Below are 26,092 nucleotides of genomic sequence, written 5' to 3'. Positions count from 1 at the left end.
AGCTAGGGAGATGACCAAGTGAGAGCATAAAAGAAAGAAGAAGAAGTCCAGGATAGAGTGACAATTAGTGAAATTCAAGTTTGACATGCTCTCTACTCTACCAAGTTACCTCTCTATTACCTTATATTTATCATACAGTTATAGAGCTAGAGCCAGAAGGGACTGTCTGCTCCAACACCCACATTTAACAAATGAGGAAATCAAGGCCCAGAGATGCTAAGTAGTTTGCCCAATTCACACAAGCATTAAGTGTCAGAGTCAGGATTTCAACCCTTGTTGAATCCAAGTTCAGTGCTCTCTATCTACCTGTTTTTATGCAGGACAAAAAGAAAAACTTCTTGAGGGCAAAGTCCTTGTCCTCCAGTTCCTAACAGAACACTTTATACATGCAAAGTACTTTATTAATATTTGTTAACCTAACTTGAATTTCCAACAGTTCAATTACATGAGATCAGGATAGCCATGTTGTCTTCTGGTCCCCAGTATGAGGGGACCAAGGGAAGAGAGGCCCAGGTAGGGCACAATGGTTAGAAGCCCTTCAGAGCTGGGGGAAATATGAGGGCACTGGACTCCTAATAATAGGCCTGGTAAAAGCGGACATGGTTCAGCGCATCAAAGGTAAATTCCATTGACTCACTTCACAGATGTTACCTGAGACCTCCTCTGCTCATAGTATGGAGCAAAGGGCCCCTAGCTTACTCCAAATCCAATTAAGAATAATGATGGGGGGAAAAAAAACAACCAATGGATGATCTAGAAATCTGTGCTGTATTATATGCCTCTGGGAAAGAGAAATCTAACAGAGACCCAGATACACTTACATACATACACACAAATTGAGCTTAATTGAAGCTAATGGTTATCTCCTCCAGGCTATATAAACACAAGTATTGAATAGGTGTGGGAATAAATTATTTTAACACTGGTATAAACTAATGAGGCAGAATATGGAACACTCTGTGCCATTTTCTTCTGTCTAAAAGATGAGCACCCTAAAAATTACCTAGAGAGAAAAAGTCTGCAGTTTGTGGCTTCACAGTCTAAGGTTTCTAATACTCTGGACAGCCCATACGGCCAGAGTCCCTGGTTTTATACTGTACTAGCAATCTATGCTTCTCAACCAAGAGTTTGCCATAGGGACAAGAGACAATACCTTGGTGGGTTTAACCCTTTCACCTCCAGAACTTCTACCCTGGGGTCCCAGCTATCCAGCCTGGCCCTCTATATCAGACAAGCCCTAAAATTGCCTCACTTCCCTCCCTACTAAAAGGCCATCTTCTTAACCAACCAAACACCCTTCTGCTATATGAGTACCCTCACTAACTCACCACCACCCCTCCAATCCTCCATTTCTAGAACCATGATTAAAGGAATTCAGCTAGCCCTCCTGGAAGCACCCCCCACTCAGCATCCTTTTGCCCCACTCCACTCACCATTCCCCTATCTTATTAGATAGTAAACCCCTTGAAGGCTCTTGACTTTTCTACCTGTCTCTCAGGTCTTGGCAAATGGTAAACACTTAGTAAACGCTTTTTTATTTATTAATGCATTCACTCTTAGTGGTACCTTATGCTTTAATCCCTTACTGAGGACTTTTCTTCAGCTACCATGCATGCCCACTATGAATGATAAAAATAAGTAAATAATATTAATATAACATTTTTGAGAATTTGTAGAATGTCTTATATATTCATGAACCAGAGTGGTACAGGGAATATACCCTGTTGAAGTTGAAGGTCCTGGGTTCAAATCCTGCCTGTGATACTACTATTGAATAAGTCATTTGACCTCCCTGGGTCTCAGTTTCTTTATCTGTAAATTCAGGGATTTGGTCTCTGAGGTCCCTGCTAACACTAGATTTATGATACTATGATATTTTATCCTCCAGAGAATATAGGAAACAGTAAATAACTTTCAGTAGCTCATTAAAAATGATACAATTGGGGCAGCTAGGTTGGGCAGTGGATAGAACATTGGCCCTGAAGTCAGGAGGACCTGAGTTCAAATTAGGCCTCAGAACAAACACTTGACACTTACTAGCTGTGTGACCCTGGGCAAGTCACTTAACCCCAATTGCCTTTAAAAAAAAATACCGTTCTCTTCCCTCTGTGGTAAGTCCCACTTCTGCCTCCTGGGATGCATATAGTCTCTCAGGTATGATTTTGACTCCCATAAGGGAAACAAGTCAAGGTTACTAAACACACAACCTCATGGCATTCACCTTTGCCCCTTAGAATCCTTAACTTCCTTTAAGGCTCATCTTAAGTGTAGGAAAACCTTTCTTGATCCTCTAGTTGTTAATGCTCTCTCCCTCTTCAAATTAATTGTATTTACTTATCTGTGTAAATGTTGTACCTCCCAAGTGCCTGGCACAATACCTTACACATAGTAGGTTCTTAAGAAATGCTTAATGAATTGAATCAACCATTAAGACACCAGAAGCGCCATTTCTAATTTGGTATTTTTCATCGTTTGACGCAGCCTGTGTTTCTGTTTTAATGGCAGACTTGGGTATCGATTAATCTAATTCTCCAGCATAGAGGTTGGAAAGAAAGCTGTCAAAATCCCAACGAAAGAAGCCTTCCTTTGGTTTCACCAGTCTGTCAGTCAGTCATTTGACTGACATTTATTAAATATAACAATTGGTAAGAGCATGTGCCTATGAAGGTAAAGGCCAATTAGTCCACATCTAGAAAAGGAAATAGGTCATTCCCTATGTAATTCTCCACTGCATTTCTCAGAGAATTCTCCATAATATCCCCTTACTGTTGTATTGTTACCACTCTTTCCTTCTCTTAAGAATGAACAAAAACCCTCTTATATCCTACTCTCTCCAGAGTGATGTGTTTTTCAAGGACAGGGGAGTAAGTTTAGTCAGATATGCAACTCCAGGTTGAATGTGGGGAAAAGCTCATTATTGCGCAGATTCCTCTGTGATAAGGTAGAAAGTAAACTCCACGAGGGCAGGGATGATTTCAATCTTGTCTTTGTATTCCCAGCTCCCGGCCCAGTGCCTTGCTATTTCTTACACAGGACACTTCATCTTCTTTCCCAGTGACTTTACACTGGCCATTCCCTATGACTAGAATTCATTCCCACCTCCCTCCATCTAGTAGAATTCCTTACTTGGCTCAATATCTGACTTAAGTACCACTGTCTACTTCCTGATCCCAACTATTAATGCCATTCTTCCTAACTTGGAGGCAGAAGAATGCTCAAGCCAGCTTGTACCAGCTCCCAGGCTGTTAAATTTTGAATGTGAGCATTTATAACTCAGATATAGGCAATCACTAAAAATACCTTAGGTTCTGGCCCAAGAATGATGGATCTGGCCGCTCCTTCATGATTGTGGAAGAGCAGAGTTTCTTTGTGGGTAAAAGCTTCTCTCTATGTATCTCTCTGCAGATGGAAGGATGTGGAGGCATATGATGAACTGGTCAATTTGCTAAAGTTTTATAGATCTGGAGCTGGAACAGCCATCTGATCCAACCCCCTAATTTCACCAAGGAGGAAACTGAAGCCCAAAGAGTTGGTGACTTACCTAAGGCCACATAGATGATAGTCAGACAGTCAACAAGCATTTATTAAGTATCTATTAGATGCCAGTAACTGTGTTAAGCACTGGGAGTAGAAAGGCAGGACAGTCCCTGTTCTCAAACCCAAATCCTTTCACTACAGAACCAGAACTCTATACATCATAGATGACAGATTTAGACCTGAAAGGATCCTTCAAAATTTGACCTCCTACTCATCAAATGGGCCAAGATGAGAAAAAGAGAAAATGACAATTGCTGGAAGGGAGGTCAGGCACATTAATGCCCTATTAGTGCACCTGGGGTCAGGAAGACTTAAGCTCAAATCTGGTCTAATTCACTTACTAGCTGGGTGAATCTAGGCAAGTGACTTGGCTGTCTGCCTCCATTCCCTCATATATAAAATGGGGATAATAATAGCACCTACTTCTCAAGGTTTTATTATCTCAAAGGAGATAATAATTGTAAAGCCCTTACCACAGTGCATGGCACATAGTAAATACTATATAAATGTTAGCTATTATTATTTGTTACAAAGGAAGACTTCTATATTTGGAGAGGGGAGAGTCATGGAAGAGAGCAAAAATTATAAAAAAAAATAAGATAATAGAGTATCAATGAAACATTAAAAAGAATGAAAAGAAGAGAGTAGAAGGATATTTAGGAAATACAAGCAAAGCAGTGTGATGCTAAATTTAATACAAGCTTTTAAAAAAAAGTTGTACATAAGAAAGTCATGATTTTATAGACAGTCTTTTTTCATTTCTTTATATATTGAAATACTCATATTTGTCAAGTTCACAATAAAAACAAAGAAAAAAGAAATTATCACCTGTAATAAAGAAAAAATATAGAGAAACTGAGGCCCAGAAAAATTATGGGGTTTGACCAAAGAGCTAAGATTTAAATCCAGTTCCTCTGATTTCAAAACCAGCTCTCTTAACACCATATCCTGCTGGTTGGCAAGCACTACTGAGACCTGATCTCAGCTTACTTTGTAGACTCTTATCTGATCATTTTCTGAGGGCTCCTCTACCTCACAGAGAAACTAATGGGGGAAGGTACAGTTCCTTAACCCTAACAGGGAATTGGATGTTATGATACTAAGGTCCTTTTCAGCTCAAACATTCCTAATTCAATGAGAAAGCTCTAGATATCAGTACCTCTAAAATTCTCCTCCAAATTCATCTTCAATTTGTAATGGCAATGGAAAGAGTAGAGGGATTAATAAGCATGGGCATTGTTCTTGGGTAAAGCATTGGAAGAGGCTGAAAAGCCTTCTGAAAAGACATAATGACTTGTAATTGAAGGAGAATGCAGGAATGTTCTAGTCTGCTAACTAGGTAGTGAGAAAGAAAATGGACCATTAGTTGTCTGTGGAGTTGGAGCTTGGGTGCATTTTAAGGGCACTAATCAGCTACAGAGAAACTTATTTTCACTCTTTTGCTTCCTTTGAGGAAAGGGAAGTTGCTATATAATCTCTGATGGGGAAAGGCCTCAGCCCTCACTCACCGTTTGAGATCAGCATATGTAGTGAATGAACACAGGACTTTGTTTTTTGGCTCTTTGCATTTTGTTTTTTTCTTACTTTTCAAAGAAGAAATATTGGAGAGAGCTATGATTTTGTGAAGTTCAAAGGTCAAAATGAATAGCTACTAGAGGTCAGAGAGCTAGAATCAGTGGCAGGATTTGAAGCACCAAAGCTTGAGCCCATGCCAGATTTTGTGGCCAGGCCAAATGGTGAGAATCAAAGTTGAAGGTGACCTGTTTGACCCAGCAAAGACTGAAGGCAGGCAAGACAGAGTACTTCATCTTTGGATGTGAATTTGGTGGGGCAAACATTATGCAGAAATTGCTTTAATTTTGAGCCCACTCTCCTCAGGGACCAAGCTGGTATAGAGTAGGCCCAGGGTTTTGGAGAGAAGAGGTGCTTGTATTTCTGGGTTTGCTATTTCTTCAAAATAAATATCCCTCTGTAAACAAACAAACAAAAAAGTCACCTAGCTGGCAAAGTGGACAGAGTACTGGGCCTGGAGTCAGGAAGACTCATCTTCCTGAGTTCAGATTTGGCCTCAGATACTTACTAGCTGTGTAACCCTGGGCAAGTTACTTCATCTGGCTTTCCTCAGTTTCCTCAGCTGTAAAATGATCTGGAAAAGGAAAAGGCAAACCGCTCCAGTATCTCTGCAAGAAAACCCCAAACGGGGTCACAAAGAGTCAGACATGATTGAACAACAACAAAATCCCTTTGTAAAAGCTAATTGATGTTAATTTGTTAAATGGAACAAGAGTGCTAATTGCTGGAGACTAACAGTGGGAAGAAACACAATGGAATAGAGGATCAATTAGAAAAAGATACCTCCAACCCTAGAATCCTGAGGGGGAGAAAGTGAGCATAGAGTCTCACAACAACCTAATAAATGGCACCATAGCTAAAGCTTAACTGCACTGGAAGGGGGCAGGAATGGGTTATCCTTCATTGTATTAATACTAAATTGCACTTATATAGTGCTTTAAGGTTTAGAGGCATTTAGCTCATTATTTTATTTGATCCTCACACCAATGCTTCAAGGGAAGCAGTACAGGTATTATTTTCCCCATTTTACAAACGAAGAAATTGAGGGTCAGAGATCCCCAATAAATAAGATTCAAACCTATATCTAAGGATTACAAATCTGAAATCTAATTCTTGGCAACTTTCACACATTTCTCTTAGCTCTTCCTTCTAAGGCCAAGAAAAACATGCCTCATCATTCTTACCCCTAATCGCTCTGCAAATACTTGAATTTGCTATCATCCTCCCTCCCCTCTAAGTTTTCTGCTCCAGCCTTGGCATCCTGATTTCCTTATGCCAATCATCGTGTAGCTTATATAACTTGTGAGGAAGCATAGCTTAATCCCCACTCCCAAGGACAAGTTTTTGGGTCCCAGAGCAAGGCTACCACAGGGCTCTAGGGGTACCCCCTGAGGAGTAAGGGTGATTTTCTTGGTTTTGTTTGTCTTTATGTAAGGCAATTGGGGTTAAGTGACTTGCCCAGGGTCACACAGCTAGAGACTGTCATGTGTCTGAGGCCTGATTTGACTCAAGTCCTCCTGACTCCAAAGCCAGTGCTCTACCACCTAGCTGCCCCATAAGGGTGATTTTCTAATGCCATCAGTTCAAGATCACACCGGTGTCCGTCCCACTATCCCCTAAGATTATCAGTTGAGAATCATTGCAGTCAGCCAGCCCTAATTAGCTTTCAGAAAGGCAGTACCAGAAAAATAGTAGGTATAAAACATCCTTCCAAAAGTTGGTGACATTCTCCTGCTTTAATGCAGAACATTATTTTGCCATTTAGGTAGTAGGGCCCTTTAAGCCATGGAAAGCAAAAGTTGCTGCTTAATCTTGCCCCAGACCTCTTTCCTCCTAAATCTAAACAATAGTGAAATGTACTCTTACGTAGCTCAGCACAGCCCATACCTCCAGTGCAAATGGATAAGAAAGCTTGCAATATAATTGCTTTAGATAATTATGTTTATACCAGAGACCAGGACACCTGGTCTGGTTTGTGCGATCTCTGACCTGTAATGATGGGGTGCTCGGGTGCTTGTGCTTGTACTTGTGCCCCAATTTCTCCCTAGTCTCAGAAACACTGTCTCTGACCACCACTCCCCAGCCCAAGGACCCTGTGCCTAGCAGTTATTCATGCATGGGCCTCAGCATGACACTTATCTCTCTCCCTGGTACAGCTACACAGAGCTGGGCTGCTCAGTCCCCAGCCCTCAGATCACGTCTCTGGAAGCCTCCCAATTCCTTAGTTGTGAGAAAGCTTTCCTTTGTTGCAGAGCATTCTCTCATCAAGACAGAGGGAGAGGAGTGTCCTTGACCAGCCCAAGAACTCTTCCTCCTGCCAGACTTCAAAGATCCACCCCCCTCCCTGTCCGGTATACTCCCTGTACTTTCCCATCCATAGCCCCCAAAGACACCTGCACCTTTGGATTACCTCATCAGTGTTCCTGGCATTTCTTTCCCATGCTCTTTTCCATATAAACCCTAGATCAACCCCTGATCGGGGCTGCTTGATTTGGATGTGCATACTCCTTGCAGCCCCATGCTGATAAATCCACATTTTAAATTATGTCTGGGTCTTGCTCACTGATTTCTCAGTACAGCACCACTAGTATGTAGAGGGTCCAGGGGAAAGTAGACTCAAATCTAGAAGCACATGTAGTAAAGGGGTAACTCAGAGCTGGAAGTCCTTTCCTCTCTTTCACAGCAGGTACAAGAAGATTCCCTTAGGCAGACTAAGATACATTTTCTCTCTCTCTCTCTCTTTTTTTTTTTCAATTCAGCATGTATTTATAAAGCCCCAGTAATGTCCTAACTACTGGGAGATACCGAGAACAAAATCAAACGATCCCCACTGTAATATAGCTTACATTCTACTGGGATCAAGAAAAAATATATACAAAGCTGAAATAGGAAAAGCTATTATCTATATAGCAGTGCAAGTAGGCACAATTATTTTCATATAACCAAATGCATACATCCATTTGTCCAGCAAGTATGCATACCTTATTCTCTCTCAATCAGGGGCAGATTGTGAGAGAGCAATCATTGGTCAGGACTTTCTTGGAAAGACAGAACAAGGGTTTGAGCAGTTCTGAGAAGGAAGTACTAGGCAAAGTACAAATTAGATATCTTTCTTTAACATGATAGAATAATATCTCTCCATGGTCATAGTCAAGGAAAACGCCAACCCTTAAGTTGGGCACACTGATCTGGTGGTATTTTTTATGGATTTGGGAATCAAGGTTGTGCTGGGCTATGGCATAAAGATAGTGCAAATTCTGCTTCTGTGCAGTCACAAGCACAAAGAAGTCTCAAGAATCTTTTGATTTTTTACAGATGCCAACGCACCAGTCAGTGTTATTTGGCACTTCCACTTTCCAATACCATCTCCTTGAAAGGAAGGACTGAGTACCAAGAACTTTGGGCAAAATCTATAAATCTCCCACTAGTGTTGGACACTTCCTCCTGGATACCTCCATACCTCACACTCTTCAGATCCTCAGATATAATGAGGTCCGGAGCAGCTGTGTTACCATCCAGAGTGATGTCCACTTTGAAATTGAAAATCTTTTCTATAATTCCAGGGATGAAATACATGGTCATGTTTATAGGAAGGATTTCTGTTTCCCTCTGCCGTACAGATTCATTCCTAGTTAACACTCCTTTCATATCCTGGAGCAAATCCACATCTGGTTTCTTACACTTTTCCTCTAACTATGATTTTCTTCCTTAATTCTTGACTCTAATAGGACAGTCCACGTACTCTCTCGCTCAGGCTTTCCAGATTGATATGCATCTTTCTCCTCATCCAGGAATTGTTGCATTTTCTCAAATTCAGACTCAATATTTTTCTTTTGAATCTCCATTTCCTCCTTTATCAGTGCAAATTTAATCTTCTCATTAGCCCTCTGTTTAACAATGATCTCCATTTTCCTCCACAAATGAGTCATGGTTTTCTGGAGCTTCTCCCTGAAGTTCTCAGCATCCTTACCTATGTAACAGAGTTTGTGAGCCTCATGCTCCTGGGACCAAGAACAGGACGCACAGACTGGATTCTGGTCATCCTCATAGAACCACTTCTGCCCTTTTTGATGTATTTCATACTTCCCATATCCTTCAGGGTAGTGAAAACAATGGGGTCTTAGCTTTTTGGTTTTTTTGGTTTTTTTGCTATGGCTGCCAGTTTCCCAAGTCTCACATTGGCTTTGAAATCCCTTACCTGGGAGATACTCTTGCACTCTGGACAGAACAAAGGGGTTGAGGCTTCCTGCCAGCTCCTGAGGAGGCAACCTCAGGCTACACTCAATGAACACTGGGTGCGTGAAGTACTCCCTGCAAATGGAGCAGGTGAGCTCTTTCTGGAGGTCTTGAATCAGCTCAAGGGAAGAAGTCATGTTTCTTCTGACCTGGTTTCTGCCTCAGAGCTTTGCTTACAGCACACAGAGGGAAATCTCTGAACCTGCCTTATTCTAGTCCTTTTATATACCCCTTATAAGGCCTTCCTTCCTACAAGTTGTGAAGTCTTGGTTTTCACTTGACCCTGAGGCTTGCATAAGTGAGAATAAAGGCATTCATAGACCATGGACCTGGGAGAAAGAGTTTGTGCTGGTAACTAGTCCTTTCACCTGCTTGCATTTTCATTTCCTCTTTAAAATGTTTCTTATCAGGAAAACTGATGCTCCACAAAGGAATTGATGTTGGAACGGGAAGAGAGGGGAAGGGAAGACAGAAGAGAAACGCAGAGGAAAGGAGAGCAAAGAAGGGAGAGGGAGAGGAGAGAAATTGCCCAACTATAGGATGCATTTTCTTTGCTGGGATCATTGTGGAGCTATGAATCAATAGCCAGTAGACACTTTTGGCTGATCTGGGGAGGCCACTAAGACCCCAGCAAAAAGTCTAACATCTTTTGGACTCAGAAGCTTGTATGGTCCTTTTCTGATCAAAGAATGAAGGTGGAAAGACATCTGGGCCAAAGCTAAAGCCGAGGTTGAGGTGTGGGCTTCCCCTCCCTTCACCCAGTTACTCTTCAGAAATTTTACTGCAACTTGTTCCAGCATCTCTAAGAATCCAACAATCTCTATAAATCTCTAAGAATTCTGGTTCTAATTACCTTGATAATTTATACATGATCCATATGATATGACCAAGTTTCCTAAGATCTCCAAACAGGATTCCTTTTCCAAGGACTTTGCTCATGCTTCTTCTTAAGCCCTATGATTGATTTAAACTAAACCCTGACATTGATTGATGACTGTTTTTACCTGATCAAGGTTCTAAGTCCTCTTACAATTTACTCTAAGTAGGGATGGGGTGACTTGATTAGTAACTCAACCAACCATTAACGTGGTGTTCTTTCTCTGGGGGAACAAAAAAAAAATTCCTTTAGATCCAATTGCATCAGTAAAATAGGTTTCGTCTTGAGGTTTATAACAAATCTAACACTTGGATGCAGTTTGTGGTCAACCATCTGCAGTCTGAATGTGTCCAAAATGTTCAGCTCAAGCCTCCCTGGACTACTTCAATTTTAATTATCCGTGTAGCCACGTGAATTTCACAATCAAAAGTCTCACATTAGGGAAACTGTTGTGTTTATTTGGTAGCACATCAACTACCATTGTGTCTTTCAATTTGAGAATCACAAAAGACCTAACAAACCTTAATTGATTATATGCATAACCCCTCAGGTATGCCTGAACTATCCTTGATTAAATGGAATAGAAGAGACCAATGGAATGATCAAGTAAAGGCCAAAGATGAAGTTCTAACATCCATCACTGACAGAACTAGGAGCCCCAAACGTAACTTTAGATCTGATTCTGATTTTAATCCAGGATATGTAACATCAGGGAACTGACTCTTTGGGGGCATGGAAATAGGACAAAAACTCCTAGTTAAATTTCATGTAGTCCCCTCTACTTGAAAACTATTTTTGCCTTCTTTATTATTGCCTGATTACAACCATCTTGTCAATGATTAATTAGTAAGCAGGGATTTATTGGGTACCATCAACAAGTTCACTACTGTCCTAAACTCTATATGTTATGCAAAAATGTAAAATACGTAAAATATATTCTCTTCTCTCCAGGACTTTCAAGTACAGCTAGAGAGTCAGGAAAAACACAGAAAGCAACAACAAACATCAAACTGGATAAACAGAATAGGCCTGAAATGACTGGTAGCTTAGAATAGATTAGGTAAAAAACAGGGATTGACATGAAGGTTATTGAGCAGAAGAGGAAAATAATAAAAATGGTATTAAGGAATATTAGGCTAGCAGTAGTATGCAGAAAGAAATGACTAGGGGGGCAGCTAGGTGGCGCAGTGGGTAGAGGATCTGAGTTCAAATCCGGCCTCAGACCGAACACTTGACATTTCCTAGCTGTGTGACCCTGGGCAAGTCACTTAACCCCAATTGCCTAAAAAAAAAAAGGCAGAAAAAAAAAAAAGAAACGACTAGGAAGAAAATTGGCATCCAGGAGTCCAGCTATGAAATTGTTGAAATAATCAAGGTGATAAGAGTCTAGGTTAGGCTAGTAGCAATGAAAACAAGAGTTACAGATAAAAAATATCTAGAAAGAAACATTGGTAGGATTTAGTGATCAATGAAAAGTGGGATCAATGAAAAGATTAAGTCAAGTGTCCTAAATTGTATGAGCCAAGGTAGATACATTTTATAGCAATTCCCAGCAAAATTTTAGATTGCCAAATTGATGGTTTGTGAACTCTTAGAAAAGAAAGCAACAATCAGGAGCCAGCATGAGATTACTAAGAATGAATTTTAAGTCTGAGAGAGTCTAGCACCCAAAGAAGTACAGAGGAGATCACTAGCAAGATGAAACAAGGTCAGAAGTACCTTTTATATTTGTGTTGCAAAGCTCAGATCTCACAAATAGTCACTTTCCCACAGTTGGTTGCAGCAAAGGTTAGCCAAAAGAGCTGCTAAAGAGAAGACAAAGGGCTCTACAGGAGCTTGTAGGTAGCAAATATAGGAAGTAAGAAGAATTTGGTTGTGAGCTGAAGAGAGTGTTCTATCTTTGTTTTTCTGCCAGTCACATAATGTCATTGAGTGTACAAACTGAAAATTGCTCTGTTTCTTTTAGAGAAGAGATCGAAAGGCCTGGAGGAACTTTTCTATTCCCTTCACTATCAAGGACAGGTGCTCCTTGAAAGTATAGCAGTGATTCAAAAGAAAACAAGGAAGAAAAGACATGTGAAGAGGAAAGGGGAATTCCTACCTATATTAGGAGATTAAGGGTGGAAGAATAGATATGGAGAAGGAAGGGAAGAAAGACCACTGGAGATTTGGAGCTGTATCATATTTGGAATGATTTTGAATGATTTTTTTTCTTGTAAAAGAAGAGCTAGACCATGTTTGGGAGAAGCAATTTCCTATGCTCCTAGGAATTATGATGCAGCTACACAGGAAACCTAAGGTGAGTAAAGATACCTTCTAAAAATAGTAAAAGGATTAAGAGAAGAGTACTGATAGCTGTTGTAGAGGGGTAATGAAGCAGGTTTTTTCGGGTTTTGTTTGGTGGTGGTTGTTTCGGTTTGGTTTTGTTTTTTTTACCCCAACATAAACAAAAAAGAAGTTTGCTATATGCCTGGGGCATGTATTCAGAATATGATTGAGACCCTCCCGAGATTTACCAAACCTGCTTCTGATGATTCATGGGGTCAAATGATAGCACCAAAGGGAACCTAGAAAGCCTTGCTAAAGATGTTAAAGTCCTGGGCAAAATACTTAAGAATGTGGGAAGGCAACAAGTATGTTCATTACTACTGCTGATTGAAGATAAGAAATTCAGTAGAGGAAAGCAGATTTGGGAAGTGAAAAATGGTTACCAAGAATAAGACTTAGATTTCTGGATCCTGGCTTAAAAAACAAATAAGGATGAGCTTGGAGCAAATGATGGAAAGCACCTAAATATATTTCCATAAAGGGAAAGGAGAGAACTAACTAATTTAGTACCATAGAGAATCAAATCTATCTATTTTATAGTTGAGGAAACTGAAGCCCATGCAGATTAAGTCATTTGCCCAAGATTACATAGGTAGTGAATGTCAGGGAACTTCTGGTTAAGATACTGGTGTGAAAAGTTGTACAGGTCTCCCAAATAAGTATACACCAGCATATGCACAAAAAATTAAAGTGCTAGACTGATAATCAAGAAATTCAAAGAGAAACAAGAGTAGTCTCCCTCTTCCAGGAATGATTGGGACTCTTTTGCCAGGGAAGCCATTGAAAGCTCAGGGGGAAAAAAAAAATCTCAAAGTCTATCAGTACCCTTAGAGGAAACATTCCAATACCTGAAACCTGCAGTTCCCTAGCAGGCAAGAAGCTTGGAATGCAAAGAAAGGGAAACTCTAGGGCATTCCGAAATCTGCAGCACTCTGACCGTGAGAGGGGACCAGGAACCAGCAGTTCTCTGAACAGGATGCTCCAGAAGGACTGGTAGTCCATAGCACCTCAATCACTCCAGAGGATCCTTAAAACTACAGAGCTCTGTTGAGGAGAGGTGGGAGAGAGGGGACCTCAGAGTGCTACGACAAGGAAACTCCAGGAAGTTTGGAATACCACTTGCCTTCTGACCACAGACCAGCGAGCAAAGCTGGACTGGGACAACAAGAAAATTTGGAGTCTACAGTACTCTGATTAAAGATATGCCAAGGGGCCCTGAAGAATTAAGCCCTCTGATTCTGTATAATAAGTAGAACACCTTACCTAAATAACAGGCTCCCTGAAAATTTGAAACAAGTGAAACTACTCCATGAAACAAAAATATTAGAATAAATCAAAGGTTTGAAGAAAAAAAAAAACAGAAGAAAATATGAGGTATCCACTATGAAAACCACGGACACAGACTAGGTCAGAAAGGGATACTTGGAAGAATCACAGGACTCCAGCCGGGTATTGGCCTGACGTTGATCAGGCCCAGGTTGCGGTCACCAATTCAAGGGCTGGGGTGTACGTCAGGGTTGACCCACGCCGGCTGTGTCCTCCTCTCCCCCGCCCCCAGCACTTCACGGAGCATGTTAAACATGAGTGTCACTTTGTGAACGGGACGGAGCCCGTGTGGTACGTGCAGAGATTCATCTACAACCGACAGGAGTTTGTGCGCTTCGGCAGAGACGTGATGAAGTTTGTGGCGGTGACGGAGGTGGGGCGACCCGATGCTGAAGATTGGAGCAGCCGGAGGGATGCCCTGAGAGCTATCGGGCTACATGGACGCTTACTGCAGACGCCAACTACGAGCTGAGCCCGAGGCGATTGTGTATCCATCAAAGATGGCCCCTCTGGGACACCACAACCTGCCTGCTCTGCCAGTGGTTTCTATCCCGGTAACACTGAGGTCCGGTGGTTTCTGAATGGACAGGAGGAGACAGCTGGTGTTGTGTCCACAAGCCTGATCAGCAATGGAGACTGAACCTACCAGATCCTGGCGATGCTAGAAATGACTTCAGGGGAATGTCTACACCTGCCAAGTGGAGCACTCCAGCCTTCAGAGAACTGTTGACTGGAAAGCACAGTCTGAATCTGCCCAGAGAAGGATGCTGAGTGGAGTTGGGGGCCTCCTGCCGGGGCTAATCTTCTTTAGGGTTGGCTTCATTGTCTGTAAGAGGAGTCAGAAAGGAAATCGTGGTTCACAACCAGCAGGGTACCTGAGCTGATTCCTGAGGCTGTGTCCCCTGGAACTGTTGCCTCCCCTAAGCCTCCCTCCCACATTTGGACACTCTCTGCTTGTGCCCAGATCTCCAGGAGGTTAGCCCTACTGACCCCTTCCCTGAAATACCTTATTCCTTGTATCTTTGTCTGTCTGGACTCTGACATTTCTCCAATAGAACTTCAAAGACCCCTCCACATTCCTTTGTTCTTGCATCCATGTTTTATCCATTCTTGTCCCTTGAGCTTTCATCCCAATAAATTAAAAGAGTGAGAATCAACTGATGCTTGGTGACATGGAGACAAAATAGGGTGGGCAGGGGAAGAAACTTTAGCATTTTGGGTCTGTGTAATCTGTCAATATGTGAAATGTCTCCAAAGGTGAAGACTGAAACCCATGCACACATTTCCATTCTGAGTACCTCTTGTATGTATCCTTCCATAAGTCCTTTAGAGGGCAATTCCCAGCATGCCACTGGCCTTCCTCTATGTCTCTTGACCTGGATATCAATGGCCCAAGAATCCTTCCCTTTCCCTATGTGACAGGGCCCATTTCATTTTGGTCATACATCTTTTCTGATGACACTGTGTTTGTCCCTGTTCTGCTCAGTTCTTCCTTGATGATATGCTATAGCCTATGTTTGCCCATCACGTGCCCCTCCACTGCACTTTAAAGAAAGGAAAATTTTACTAATGATTTTTGTTAAAAAAAAAAAAAAAAGAAAAGAATCATGACTCCATGAAAAATAGGACCAATAAAAAACTTGCATATCATATTTCAAGAGTTAATAAATAAAAATCGTCCAGATCTATTTGAACCAGAGGAGGAAATGGGGAGGGGGAAGTCTTTATAAAAGTCACAGCCAAAATCCAGAGCTTTTAAGTAAAAAAAAAAAATATATATAATATATATATATATATATATATATATATATATATTCCAAGTACCCAGAAAGAAAGAGTTCAGGTAATAAGCAATCACAATATCACAAAAGACTTGTCAGCAACTAGTTTAAAAGAGAGAAAATCTTAGATTATGATATTCCAAAAGGCAAAATATAAAGACATATCCAAGAATTACTTACGCTACAAAAGTATAATCCTCTTGGTGGGAATGGGAATGAGGAGTAGGAATGGACTTTTAACGGAACAGAAGATTTTTAAATATTCCTGTTAAAAATTCCAGAGTATTCAAATCTGGCCATGGATACTTGCTAGCTATGTGACCCTGAGCAAGTCACTTAACCCTATTTGCCTCAGTTTCCTCATTTGTAAAATGAGCTGGAGAAGGAAATGACAAACCACTCCAGTATCTTTGCAAAGAAAACTCCAAATGAAGTCATAATCAGATACTACTGAACAAAAAAAAAAAGAAAAGAAAAAGAAAAAAGGAAACAAGTGTTTATTGAGCACTTACTACATACCAAGCACTGTGCAAAGGGCTTTATATACATTAACTTCATTTGATCCTCATAACAACCCAGGGGTGGGGGGAGAGATAGGTTCTGTTATTCTCATTTTAAAGATGAGGAAAGCCAGACACTGGTAAAATGACTTGCCCAAAGGCACAAGCTACTAAGTGTCTAAGGCTCCATTTGAATTCAGGTCTTCCTAACTGGAGGCCCAGCCCTCTATCAGACTTTTTTAGATTAGTTCTGAGTGTTACCACAAAATTCCAATGTTTAAGGAATAAATTGGACATACAGCCAAATCAATTCTACCAAGATCACACACCCTTTAAGTTAACATTATATTTCATTATTTTAATAATATCGTTAGTTCATAGAAGGACAACATTTAACTGTTGAAAGAGTACTAACAGAAAAGGGAACATAAAAAAAAAATTGGAGAAGTGAAGGAAGTTCCTTTCAGATCTAGAATTAGGAGAATTCTTTACCAACCAAAACATAGGATAAACAATTAAAGATAATATAGACAAGTTTGCCATAAAATTAAAAGGTTTTACACAAATAAAATCAATCCAGCTAGGATTAGAAGAGCATATCAATTGGAGAAGAAATCTTTGCATCAAATATCTCTGATAAAAAATCAGGTATCCAAGATCACAGGGAAATGGCAAAAATATTTAAGACTAAGAGCCACTCCGCAATGAATGAGTGGTCAAAAACTATGAATGATTTCAAGAGGAATGCAAACTATTCACAAACATATGAAAGACTGCCCCAAATCACCAATAAAAAGAGAAACTCAAGCTAAAGCAACTCTGAGGTTTCACAAAATAACCATCATATTGGCAAAAATTATTCTTAAAAAACAGAAAGTGTTTATTCTAAGGGGCCATAGTAAGACAAGCACACTAAGACACTATTGGTAGGATTTCATGCAAATGTATTGGAAAACAATTTAAAATTATCTGATAAATGTCACTCAATTGTTCCTATCTTTTGAATTAGTGAAGAAACTCTTGACTATATACCCTCAGGAGGTAAATAGCAATAAAAAAAAAAGGCCCCAAATATTTTTGAAACATTAATTTGTTGTTGTTGTTCAGTCATTTGTTGTGTCCCTCTTTGTGACTCCATTTAGGGTTTTCTTGGCAGAGATACTGGAGTATTTCGTTATCTTCTCTAACCCATTTTAAAGATGAGTAAACTGAGGCAAACAGGGTGAAGAGAATTGCCCAGGATCACATAGCTAATAAGTATCTTAGACCAAATATAAACTGAGGAAGATGGGTCTTCCTGACTCCAGGCCAGGTGCTCTATCTACTGCTCCATCTAGCTGACCAAGAATATTAGTAGTCAAATTTTTTTATTTTACTACCACAAAAATATTAACAGCATCACTCTTTGTGCTAGTAAAAATAAAACCAAAATGGGGATGCAGATCCACTAAAGAATAGAGGGAGATGGAGTCGAGATGGTAGAGTAAGGCAGGAACTCATCTGAACTCTCCCAAATTCACCTCCAAATAACTATAAAATAACATCTCAAATTGAATTTTGGAGCAGCAGAACCAACAAAAGGAAGTGGTGGAACAATTTTTCCAGCTCAAGACAACTTAGAAAGTTGGCAGGAAAGGTCTATCTTATTTGGGTAAAAGGGGAGCACAGTCCAGTGCAGGTAACATCCAGGGAGGCTAGCAACAGACCACACGCCAGCAAGCCAGCTGCAAGGCTCCAAGCCCTGGTGCGGGCCAGTAGCCTGGTCACACAGCCCTGGTGCAGTAGGCCAGTAAAGGGGCCCCACACCCCCTAGTATAGTAGGCCAGTGGTGAGGCCCCATGCTCCTGGCACTAAAAGCTTGAGACAGTACCCCCTCCACCCCAGGAATAGAGGCCAACTTTATAAGTCACAAAATAGGCTGGAAAATGAGCAAAAAAAAAAAAAAGAACACAACTATGACAGTGACAGGGAAGATCAAAACACAAACTCAGAAGAAGACAACAATGTCAAAATGCCTATACGCAAAGCCTCAATAAAAACGTGAATTGGTCTCAGGCCCTAAAAAGAACTGCTGGAAGAGCTCAAAAAGTATTTTAAATCAAATAAGAGAGGTAGAAGAAAAATTGGGGAAGGAAATAAGAATGATATAGGAGAATTGTGAAAAAAGTCAACAGCTTGATAAAGGACAAAAAAAATGGAAAAAGATGTACAAAAATTCACTGAAGAAAACAATACCTTTAGAAGTAGATTTGGCCAAAGTGGGGAAAAAAAAGGTACAAAAACTCCCTAAAGAAAAAAAATTCCTTAAAAATTAGAATTGGGCAAGTGGAAGCTAATGACTTCATAAGACATCAAGAAACAATAAGACAAAATCAAATGAATGAAAAAAATGGAAGAAAATGTGAAATATCTCATTGGAAAAACAACTGACCTGGAAAATAGATCCAGTAGAGATAATTTAAGAAGTATTAGACAACCTGAAAGCCACGATAAAAAAAAAAAAGCCAGAATTTCATATTTCAAGAAATTATCAAGGAAAATTGCTTTGATATCCTAGAATCAGAGATTAAAATAGAAATTGAAAGAATCCACCTATCAACTCCTGAAAGAGATTCTCAAATGAAAACTCCCAAGAATATTGTAGATCTCCCAGGTCAAGGAGAAAATACTGCAAGACACCAAAAAGAAACACCTTAAATATCATGGATCCACAGTCAGGATTACAAAGGAGTTAGCAGCTTCTATATTAAAGGATCAGAAGGCTGGAGATAAGATATTCCAAAAGGCAAAGGAGCTAGGATTACAACCAAGAATCATCTACCCAGCAAAACCAAATATAGTCCTTCAGGTGAAAAAAATGGATTTTCAATGAAACAAAGGATTTTCTAACATTCCTGTTAAAAAGACCAGAGCTGAACAGAAATTTTGATATTCAAATACAAGACTTGAGAGAAACATAAAAATGCAAAATGGAAAGAGAAAACATAAGGGAAGGTTAAACCGTTTACATCCCTAAATGAGAAGATGATACTTGAAACTCTTAAAAACTTTGTCACTATTAGGGCAGTTACAAGGAGTATAATATAGACAGAGGGTGTGGTAATAAGTTGACTTTGATGGGACGGTATAAAAACAATTAAGGAGTGAAAAAGAAGATTGCACTGGGAGAGAGGGAATGGGAATGGAGAGGTAGAATGGGGTAGATTATTAAACATGAAGAGGTACAAAAGACCTATTACAGTGAAAGGAAAGATAGGGCAAGTGGGCATGACTTGAGCTTGAACTTTACTCTCACCAGAATTGGCTCAAAGATGGAATAACACACACTCCATTGGGTATAGAAATCAATCTTACTGTATAGGGAGGTAGGAGGGGAGGGGAATAAAAGAAGGGAGGAGAAAGACTGATAGAAGGGAGAGTTATTGGGGGAGTCAGTGGTCAGAAGCAAAATATTGGTGAGGAGGAACAGGGTTAAAGGAGAGAGAGAGAAAGATAAACAGGGGGGAAATAGGATAGAAGGAAACACACAGTAATCATATCTTTGAATGTGAATGGGATGGACTCACCCATAAAATGGAAATGGATAGTAGAATGGATTAAAAACTAGAGAGCAAACATGTTATTTACAAGAAACACATTTGAAGTAGAAGACACACACAGAGTAAAAGTAAGGGGCTGGAACAGAATCTATTATGCTTCAGCTATTATGCTTCAGCTAAAGTTAAAAAGCAGGGGTAGCAATCATGATCTTAAGCAAAGCAAAACCAAAAATAGATCTCATTAATAAAGATAAGGAAGAAAACTACATCTTGCTAAAAGGCATCACAGACAAAGAAGTAATATCAATTCTAAACATATACACCAAAAGGTATAGCATCCAATTAAAAAAAAAAGTTAAATGAATTACAGGAGGAAACAGTAAAACTATACAAGCAAAGGACCTCAACATTGCCCTCTCAGAACCAGATAAATCTAACCAAAAAATAAACAAGAAGTTAGGACGAATTCACCGCCAATGAAGAGGAAATTAAAACAATTATTAAAAGCTATTTTGCCCAAATATATGCTGATAAATATAAGAACCCAAGTGAAATGGATGAATATTTACAAACATATAAAGTACACAGATTAACAGGAGAGGGAATACAATACTTAAATAAAACTTCTTAGAAAAAGAAATTGAGCAAGTCATCAATAAACTCCCTAAGAAAAATCCCCAGGGCCAAATTGATTCACAAGTTAATTCTATCAAACATTTAAAGAACAATTAATTCCAATAGAATATAAACTATTTGGAAAAATAGGTGAAGAAGGAATCCTACCAAATTCCTTTTAGGACACAAATATGGCTCTGATACTTAAACCAGGAAGAGCATGGGGCAGCTAGGTAGTGCAGTGAATAGAGCACCGGCCCTGGATTCAGGAGGACCTGAGTTCAAATGCGGCCTCACATACATAACACTTACTAGCTGTGTGACCCTGGGCAAGTCACTTAACCCCATTGCCTAGCCAAAAAAAAAAAAAAACAGGAAAAGCAAAACAGAGAAAGAAAACTATAGACCAATTTCCTTAATGAATATTGATGCAAAAATTTTAAATAAAATGCTAGCATGGAGATTACAGCTATATGTCACCAGGATCATACACTACAACCAGGTGGGATTTATGTCAGGAATGCAGGGTTGGTTCAATATTAGAACTATCAACATAATTGACCATATCAATCACAAAACCAACAGAAATCATATGATACAGATACAGAAAACAGATACAGAAAAAGCTTTTGACTAAATACAACACTCATTCCTATTAAAAATGCTAGAAAGCATAGGAATAAATGGAGCTTTACTTAAAATGATAAGTGGTATTTATCTAAAGCCATCAGCAAGCATTATCAGTAATGGGGATAAGCTAGAAGGCTTCCCAATAAGATCAGGGATGAATATCCATTATTATTCACTATTGTACTAGAAATGTTAGCTGTAGAAATGAGAAGAAAAAGAAATTGGGGGAATTAAAATAGGCAATGACGAAACAAAACTATCACTCTTTGGAGATGATGTGATGGTAAACTTAAGAGAGTCCTGGAGAATTAACTATAAAACTAATTAAAATAATTAACAACTTTAACAAAGTTGCAGGATATAAAATAAACTCATATAAATCATCCACATTTCTATATATTACCAACAAAGCCCAGCAGCCAGTGACAGAAAGAGAAATCTCATTTAGAATAATTGTAGACAATATGAAATACTTGGGAGTCTACTTGCCATGAGAAACCCAGGAATTCTATGAATACAATTAGAAAGCACTTTTCACACAAATCAAATCCGATCTAAATAACTGGGAAAATATCAAGTATTCATGGGTAGGCCAAGCCAATATAATAAAAATGACAATTCTACCTAAATTAATTTACTTATTCAGTGCCATATCAATCAAACTACCAAAAAAAATTACTTTATAGAGCTAGAAAAAATAATAAAATTCATCTGGAAGAACAACCGGTCAAGAATATCAAGGGAATTAGTGGGGAAAAAATGTGAAGGAAGGTGGCCTAGCTGTACCAGATCTTAAACTGCATTACATAGCAGTAATTATCAAAACAATCCGGTACTGGCTAAGAAATAAAGTGGCAGATCAGTAGAATAGATCAGGTATGCAATACACAACAGTGAACGACCATAGTAGTCTAGTGTTTGATAAACCCAAAGACCCAAGCTCTGGGGACTAAAACTCACTACTTGACAGAAACTACTAGTAAAACTGGAAAACAGTCTGGCAAAAAATGAGGTCTAAACTATCATCTTACACTATATACCAAGCTAAGGCCAAAATAGGCACGTGATTTCGACATAAAGGGTGATACCTTGAATAAATTAGTAGAGCAAGGCATAGCCTATCTGTCAGCTCTATGCAGAAGGGAAGAATATGTAACCAAATGAGAGACAGAGAGTACTATAAGAGGTGAAATCACTAATTTTGATCATATTAAAAGGTTTGTGCACAAACAAAACCAGTGCAACCAAGATTAGAAGAAAAGCAGAAAGCTGGGGTGGGGGAGGGAATTTTATAGCCAAGTGTCTCTGATAAAGGCCTCATTTCTCAAATATATGTAGAACTGAGACAAATTCATAAGAATACAAGTCATTCCGTCAAAGGACATGAACAGGCAGTATTTGGATGAAGAAGTCAAAGCTCTCTATAGTCATATGAAAAGATGCTCTAAATCACTATTGATTAGAGAAATGCAAATTAAAATGACCTTGAGGTACCACCTCACAACTATCAGGTTGACTAATATGACAGAAAAGAAAAATAATAAAAGTTGAAGAGGATGTGGAAAAAATTGGGACACTAATGCACTGTCTGTGGAGTTGTAAACTGATCCAACCGTTTTGGAGGGCACTTTGGAGCTATGCCCAAAGTTCTATAAGGCCGTTGTACACTCTTTGATCCAGCAATACCGCTACTTGGTCTGTATCTCAAAGAGCTTTTCTTAAAAAAGGGAAAAGTACTTATTTATATAAAAATATTTATAGCAGCTCTCTTTGTGATGACAAAGAATTAAAATTGAGGGGATGTCCATCAACCGGGGAATAATTGAACTAGTTGTGGTATATGATTGTGATGAGTATTATTGTGCTATAAGAGATGATGCACAGGATGATTTCAGAAAAAACCTGGAAAGACTTACACAAACTGATGCACAGTAGGTTGAGCAGAAGCAGGAGAATATTGTACGTAATAACAGCAATTATACGATGATTAACTGTGAATGACTTAGCTATTCTCAGCAATACAGTGATCTAAGACAATTCCAAGGGACTCATGACAAAAAATGCTATCGACACAGAAAAAATACAATCTATATATCTTCTTTTTTCTTGATTGTCTTCTTTCATAACATGACAAATACAGAAATATGTTTTTCATGATTGCATATGTACAACCTACGAAATTTGTTGTCCAGAAGGAAGGAAATTTTAAAAAATGAATGTTAAAAATTGTTTTTACATATGATTGGTAAAAATAAAATATTTAAAAATAAAATAAAAAAGAATGGATGAATAAATTAATGTATATGAATGTAATAGATTATTGTTTTTTGTAGTTAAAAATTAGTAATATGAGTAAATCAAAGAAAGAAAAATGGGAAGACTTTTTGTAGTGGTACAAAGTAAACGCTATAAAACGTGAGTGTTCGTTCTATAATAGTTACTTTAAAATTTACAAAGCACTTTCCTCACAACAACCCTGTGAAGTAGGTAATGAAAACGTTAACCTCACACTACAACTAAAGAAACAGAGGCTCAACGATTTAAATGACTTGGCTCATAGTCACATACTATTAAGCATCAGAGTCAGAATTTGAACCTAGGACTTCTGACACCAAGTCCAGTTTCTTTTCCGTCCACCATGTTGTTGAGAGACAGAAGTGATATTAGGGACAAAAGAGAGGAACCACGAGGAAAGGACCTGAAGGTTTAGAAGCATAATGAGACCACGTACAGAGTCACTGAATGAGTCTGGCTACAAACCCCAGAAGTCTAACTATATCTTGGCAATTTACCCACCACCTGATGCTTCCTAACCATAGAAGCTTCAGCATTACAGAGGGGTCCTTAAACCCATATTTTTGCACCCATTTCCTTCCAATAAGGAAAGCAAAACCTACACAGGGTGTGTGTAAGTCAACCTGAATTTCTGAACCAAAAAGCCAGTTTCCTGCTGTGTCCTCCACACAGGCTGACCCTCCTCCCCGCTGAGAGCTGTGGCAGCCAATAGATGCCATAGCATCCCAGGCTTCTCCTATTTAAGCAGCTGCTTAAGCTGGAGCTCCAGGTGGTCTACACTCATTAGCAGTTGCTTCATCCACAGAAGCAGGTGGTGATGAGGGGGAGGAGAGGAAGAAAGGGGTACCATGCCAGGAGAGCTGGCATGGAAGTCGATCTCAATTCAGTAGCAGCCTTTTTATTTTTTTAACTTTAAAAGATTGACTTATACACAGCTCCAGAGGATAAGTAGAAACCTGGCTTTTGCTTTTCATTATGAATCCTCTAAACGAGACACAATTCTTTCCCAGGAAAATGAGAGAATCAGTTCAAGCTGCTGCATTCAGCCATTATTTCTTCTTCAATACTCAGCCTCATAGCAAGTTCAGATCTCTCCTTTCTGTGCCACAGCTCAGACCTCCCTTCACTTTTCTCCTCCAGTTTCTCCTTTTACCTGTCACTCCCATGCCACAGTTCTTCCAGGTTCACAGGTCTGGGGACCTATCCCCCATTGCCTCTGCTGCTCATATATTAGTGTCCCCATTTCTTATTCTCAATCCATAACTGACTATATTTGTGTTCCTTTAAAAACTTCTGAATGTGACTCAAGTCCACCTTCCAACTCAAAGATTTAGATAGTTTTAGCTTCTTCTTAGCATTAAGATGGAATAAAGGCATATTCCTCTGAATTACAAATCCCAAGATGATAGTCAGTTGTCAAACTCCTATTACAAATTAATGAATAATTGAAAAAGTATTTATTAAATGCTTACAACATGCTAAGGATTTTGCTAAATACTGAAGATACAAATAGAAAAAGATGGTCCCTGATCTCAGGAAGCTCACATTCTACTCAGGGGAGAAAACATATATACATTAAGGAGCACATATACATTCAGGGTAAGTGGAGTGGCCGAGAAATACAAAGGTAGCTGCTGGCAAGTAACAGGGGTCCTTTACATGACTGGCAGGTTCAATGGCAATGACCAGGAGTCTGGAGGGGAAATCATCAGGGAAGATGGGAAGGTCTGGTGATCTTTTATCTTACTGGAAAAATTATAGTTGGTGAATTCCAACTCATCCAAGTGCTTATAAACATCTATACCCACTCTATAAAAGAGGTCCTAGAGGGGTCTAGCCTACCATCACCAGGAAGCAGGAAGTAGGACTTAATGTCTGAGTGAGGAATCTGTCCTTGTACCCTATTCCCACTTACCCTCCCTTTTTTTTTTTGGCATTAATAGTTCACTTAGACCACTGAGGTTGGAGTTGCCATATATTTTTCAAACTTTTTATTCTTTCCTATAATTTGGTATTGATTTTTCTCTTTCTTCTAAGAAGTGAGTTGTCAGACTAAACTTGTGTGGCTGACTCAGAAATAGCTACCTTATTGGTAATCAGCCATTGTGTGTGTATCTGCTAAAATGTAATAATTTCATTTTTTTATAATTTTATAATTGTTTTATAATTTTATTTGGTGTTTTGCACCACCTCATGCCTCTCTTTAGAAGGAAATATTCATAACATATAGGTGTGTCTCCAAAAGCTTGGAGTAAAATCATAAGGACTTTTTTTTTTATGACTCAACATTTTCTTCATTTGTACAAAACAGTGAATAGAATAATCATACCCCCAACTGGAAGAAAATGGTGGTTTAGGGTTTAAACAAGTCCTTCTGTAAAAATATGGAACACTTCATGAATTTGCATGTCATCCTGGCACAGGTGCTGTTGAGGGCCGCTCTTAAGAATCCAATATGGGTTTAAGATCCAGGACAGAGTTTGACCTTTGACCAGGCTTTAACCCAAAGGGCTCTCCAAATCCCCTCTACTAGGAGGCTCCTGAGACATTCCTTCTCACTCTTTGAACCTTAGATTTACATATTCACTCATCTATACAAGTGCCAGGAAAAAGCCTTGGAATTTACAACCCTATCTAGGAACTCTGATAACAAGGAAATGTATGTTGTCACATCCTTAGCAGATGTTTCGGGGAGTGTCTCACAGGGAGGACTCTTTGAAGTTAGGATAGATTTTCTCTATATATCCCATACCCTTAGATGAATAAACTGAGTCAGTCTCTACTGCTCCGCCTGGCCCAAGTCTCACATTTATTTCCCGCCTTTCCATTTGGTGTACTATCTGGTTGCGGGCAACA

At 39.4% G+C, this 26,092-nt stretch overlaps 1 pseudogene across 1 annotated transcript; it reads left to right on the top strand.

The window, feature by feature from the left end:
- Window positions 1-9,668: 9,668 nt before the first annotated feature.
- On the top strand, window positions 9,669-14,760 carry LOC110211176 (H-2 class II histocompatibility antigen, E-S beta chain pseudogene; annotated as a pseudogene). The gene is made up of 3 exons (XR_013484637.1): window positions 9,669-9,696; window positions 12,445-12,521; window positions 14,022-14,760. The product of XR_013484637.1 is annotated as an H-2 class II histocompatibility antigen, E-S beta chain pseudogene (transcript).
- The last annotated feature ends 11,332 nt before the right edge of the window (window positions 14,761-26,092 follow it).

This window comes from Phascolarctos cinereus, unplaced genomic scaffold, assembly GCF_003287225.1.
Source record: "Phascolarctos cinereus isolate Bilbo 61053 unplaced genomic scaffold, phaCin_HiC Scaffold_1;HRSCAF=81, whole genome shotgun sequence".
NCBI classification, from domain to species: domain Eukaryota; kingdom Metazoa; phylum Chordata; class Mammalia; order Diprotodontia; family Phascolarctidae; genus Phascolarctos; species Phascolarctos cinereus.
Note: the sequence above shows the minus strand (reverse complement) of the source record. Positions and strands in the feature narration are given on the sequence as shown.